At 43.9% G+C, this 4,932-nt stretch overlaps 1 non-coding gene across 1 annotated transcript; it reads left to right on the top strand.

Moving 5' to 3' along the window:
- The first annotated feature begins 334 nt into the window (after positions 1-334).
- LOC114811594 lies at positions 335-472 on the top strand. Its single transcript, XR_003759290.1, has one exon. It is a non-coding gene; the product is annotated as a small nucleolar RNA SNORA7 (small nucleolar RNA).
- Positions 473-4,932: the final 4,460 nt, after the last annotated feature.

The following is a 4,932-nucleotide window of genomic DNA, read 5'->3' as shown; positions in this document are numbered from 1 at the left end:
TTCTAATTCCAGGTCTGCTACTTGGACAAGACTCTTCACTTCTCTGTGCTTCAGTGCCCTCATCTATAAAATGGGGATTAAGACTGTGAGCCCTATGTGGGACATAGGAACTTTGTAAGACATTGTTTTCTTGTATCTAACCCAGCGCGTAGAACAGTGCTTAACAAATACCACAATTATTATTCATTCATTTATTCAATCAATGATACTTATTGAGTGCATACTATGTGCAAAGCACTGAATTAAGCACTTGGAAGAACACAACATCAGCTGTCATAAAAGTTTTGGCATGGGAAAATCTAGCCCTAGAACTCAAGCTCAAGATAATTCATGACCCCTCTCAGGGTTGCATCTGGAGAGTTTCCAGCACTCTACCAGTCTTGGCTACAGGAGGGAGAGTCAAGCAGAGGCCTACCCATTCCATTCTTAGCTTGGCCAGTGGCTAGCGTCTGGAAGGCAATCTGCTGCAAGTCAAAACTCACCTATGCTGGGCAGCAGCAGCATGGGAGAGAGGTGAGGGAGGAGGCTCGAGTTTACTGCATGGAAGGTGGCAGTGGTAAACCACTTCTGGATTTCTACCAAGGAAACTCTATGGATACACTACCAGAAAGATTACAGATGGAGAGTGGGGTGTTCTGGGAGAGATGTGTCCATAATGTTGCTATAGGTCAGAAACGTCTCCACGGCATAAGACAAGAATAATTCATGAACAAAGACATTTCTGATTGGTGAATTCCTCTAATAAAATACCATTTTGGAAACAACTTATCTGAAGTTAGCAGAGACATTCATTTACAAGACCATTGTCAAGCTGATCCTCTTCCATAAATGTTTGACCACACTGTCGCTATGTTCTTGCCTGCTGAAATAAACTCCCTGATTCAATTTACTGACCAGGTTATAATCTAAAACACAAAATGGTATTGCAGAGTTTTCCTGACATTAGGATTTCTGTTCTTTGTTATTTATCATCATTTTCTGCTTGTTATAAACTTTCTGTGTGCAGAGTAATAATTATGGTATTTGTTAAGTGCTTACTATCTGCCAGGCACTTGTTCTAAGCACTGGGGTAGATACAGGGTAATCAGATTGTCCCAAGTGGGGCTCACATTTTTTAATCCTCATTTTTACAGATGAGGTAACTGAGGCACAGAGAAGTTAAGTGACCTGCCCAAGGTCACACAGCAGACAAGTTGCTCCCTACTACCCTTCCTTTCCAAAATCCTAGAACGAGTCGTCTACAATCGCTGCTTAGAATTCCTTAACTCCCATTCTCTCCTAGACCCCCTCCAATCTGGCTTCTGTCCCCTCCACTCTACCGTAACTGCTCTCTATAAGGTCACCCATGACCTCCTTCTTGCCAAATCCAATGGCTCCTACTCCATTCTGATCCTCCTTGACCTCTCTGCTGCCTTTGACACTGTCGACCATCCCCTCCTCCTCCATACCTTATCTCACCTTGGCTTCACGGACTCCGTCCTCTCCTGGTTCTCCTCTTATCTCTCTGGCCGGTCATTCTCGGTCTCCTTAGCAGGCGCCTCCTCCCCCTCCCATCCTTTAACTGTTGGAGTTCCTCAAAGGTCAGTTCTTGGCCCTCTTCTGTTCTCCATTTACACTCACTCCCTTGGTGAACTCATTCGCTCTCCCGGCTTTGACTACCATCTCTACGCAGATGACACGCAGATCTACATCTCCGCCCCGTCCTCTCCCCCTCCCTTCAGGCTCACATCTCCTCCGGCCTCCAGGATGTCTCCACCAGGATGTCAGCCCGCCACCTAAAACTCAACATGAGCAAGACTGAGCTCCTCATTTTCCCTCCCAAACCCGGTCCTCTCCCAGACTTCCCTATCACCGTGGATGGCACGACCATCCTTCCCGTCTCTTGGTACCACGATCTCGGTGTCATCCTTGACTCGTCTCTCTCGTTCACCCCACACATCCTGTTACCAAGACCTGCTGGTTTCACCTTTACAATATCGCCAAGATCCGCCCTTTCCTCTCCACCCAAACGGCTACCTTACTGCTACGGGCTCTCGTTATATCCCGGCTAGACTACTGTGTCAGCCTTCTCTCTGATCTCCCTTCCTCCTCTCTCGCCCCGCTCCAGTCTATTCTTCACTCCGCTGCCCGGCTCATCTTCCTGCAGAAACGATCTGAGTATGTCACTCCCCTTCTTAAACACCTCCAATGGTTGCCTATCAACCTCCGCTCCAAACAAAAACTCCTCACTCTAGGCTTCAAGGCTCTACATCACCTTGCCCCTTCCTACCTCTCCTCCCTTCTCTCTTTCTACCACCCACCCCGCATGCTCTGCTCCTCTGCCACCCACCACCTCACTGTCCCTCGGTCTCGCCTAACCCGCCGTCGACCCCTGGGCCACATCCTCCTGCGGTCCTGGAACGCCCTCCCTCCTCACCTCCGCCAAACTGATTCTCTTCCCCTCTTCAAAACCCTACTTAAAACTCACCTCCTCCAAGAGGCCTTCCCAGACTGAGCTCCCCTTCTCCCTCTACTTCCTCTGCCACCCCCCCTTCACCTCTCCGCAGCTTAACCCTCTTTTCCTCCTATTTCCCTCTGCTCCTCCCCCTCTCCCTTCCCATCCCCTCAGCACTGTACTCATCTGCTCAACTGTATATATTTTCATTACCCTATTTATTTTGTTAATGAATTGTACATTGCCTTGATTCTATTTAGTTGCCATTGTTTTTACAAGATGTTCTTCCCCTTGACTCTATTTATTGCCATTGTTCTTGTCTGTCTGTCTCCCCCGATTAGACTGTAAGCCCATCAAACGGCAGGGACTGTCTCTATCTGTTGCCGACTTGTTCATCCCAAGCGCTTAGTACAGTGCTCTGCACATAGTAAGCGCTCAATAAATACTATTGAATGAATGAAAATGTTAGAATTAGAACCCATGTGCTCTGGCTCCCAAGCCTGGGCTTTTTTCACTAAGCTACGCTGCTTCGCAGAGTATCATATAGACCTGGGGAACTGTGAAAGGATAATAGTTTGCAAAGGAAGAAGCTCACTGCCCGAAACACTGTGGTAGACATACAAAAATTAAAAAATCCATAAAGGAAAAAATAATAATAACAAAAATAACAATCAAAACTGCAAGTCATTACCATTGAAACAAAATTTCCAAAGTCATTACTGCTTCTGCAAGGGCTGCCCCTACCTGATCAATCATGAAGGCACTAAACAAGACTTTCAATCTCAGTCACCATAAAAGATGCAATTTTCAGTGTTCTTTGTGCATTGAATTCTACTAAAACTGCCACATTTAGGAGAACTAGGGTAAAAATGGGACCTGATGTCATATAGCAGAAGTCTTCTGCTGAAGATGAATTTGAAGTTCTAGAGGAAGAGATAAATAAAATACTCGAGTAGACCTAGAAACAGAGAGGGATAATCCTCCTACCATCAAGTCAACAAAGTTTATGAAAATGAGATGAAAGAGTGGGTGAGTTTTGGCAAGTGGCTTGAAGAAACATATGAGGTTACTGAAGCTAAGACAATAGATAATATTTTGAATTTCAACACTGATAAATCTGAGAGAAAAAAGATTTATGAAGCTGATAAAATAAGTAGAGGAAAGGTTGCTTGAGCTTTCAATCTGCTCATTAAATGTGCTGAAAGGTAGTCACATTATTTTGCAATTACACATTGGCACTCTACTACAGACAACACAAATGGAAGTATATATCAAGGACTCATTCACAAAAGTTTACAAGATTTGTCACAGATTTAACAGGGGTTCATTCCAATTTCCTTAACTTTTACATCAACCATTAATACTGTGGATGGCGATTGATACTCATGTCTCCAAATCATTTCCATATCCTCGAGTGCCTCCTGGATCTCAAAAGAAAGATAAAATCATAATAATAATAGTGATATTTTTTAATCATTTACCACGTGCCGAGAACTTTACTAAGCACCGGGATAAGTAATCAATTGGACACAGTCCCAGTCCCACCTGTAGCTCATGTAGTTCAATTCAATTCATTCAATAGTATTTGAGCGCTTACTATGTGCAGAGCACTGTACTAAGCACTTGGAATGTACAATTCAGCAACAGATAGAGACAATCCCTGCCCATCGATGGGCTTACAGTTTAATCAGGAGAGACAGACAGACAAAACCAAGACAACTTAATTGCAATAAATAGAATCAAGGAGATGTACACCTCATTAACAAAATAAATGGTGTAATAAAATAAATAGGGTAAGAAAAATATATACAAATGAGCACAGTGCTGAGGAGAGGGGAAAGGAGAGGGGAAGGAGCAGAGGGAAAGGGGGGAAAGGGGGCTTAGCTGAGGGGAGGTGAAGCGGGGGCCAGAGGGAAAAGGGGAAGCTCAGTAAATTTTAGTATTAAATGTGATGTTTAGTGTAGTATCACATTATTTTATATTTAATGAGCTTCAGTGCATGCCCACTGTTCAAATGACTTTGAAAACTGAACCATTTTAAAGCATTTTAAATTTAAAATAAAAACTTAGTTATCCAGAATATTAACCAGTACCACCCACTTTCCTGGAGATACTAGATAAGCAAACTCTAACCATTCAAGCCTATCCCCAGGAGAGTAGCTGCAAACCATTTGTGTCAATCCTCTAATAATAATAATAATAATGTTGGTATTTGTTAATTGCTCACTATGTGCAAAGCACTGTTCTAAGCCTGGGGTAGATACAGGGTAATCAGATTGTCCCACGTGAGGCTCACAGTCTTAATCCCCATTTTACAGATGAGGTAACTGAAGCACAGAGAAGTTAAGTGACTTGCCCACAGTCACACAGCTGACAAGGGGCAGAGCCAGGATTCGAACCCATGATCTCTGACTCCCAAGCCTGTGCTCTTTCCAATGAGCCATGCTGCTTCCCTCTATTTGCATCTGCACCATTAATGACATAGCCCAACATAGGTT

This window comes from Ornithorhynchus anatinus, chromosome 4, assembly GCF_004115215.2.
Source record: "Ornithorhynchus anatinus isolate Pmale09 chromosome 4, mOrnAna1.pri.v4, whole genome shotgun sequence".
NCBI classification, from domain to species: Eukaryota; Metazoa; Chordata; class Mammalia; order Monotremata; family Ornithorhynchidae; genus Ornithorhynchus; species Ornithorhynchus anatinus.
Note: the sequence above shows the minus strand (reverse complement) of the source record. Positions and strands in the feature narration are given on the sequence as shown.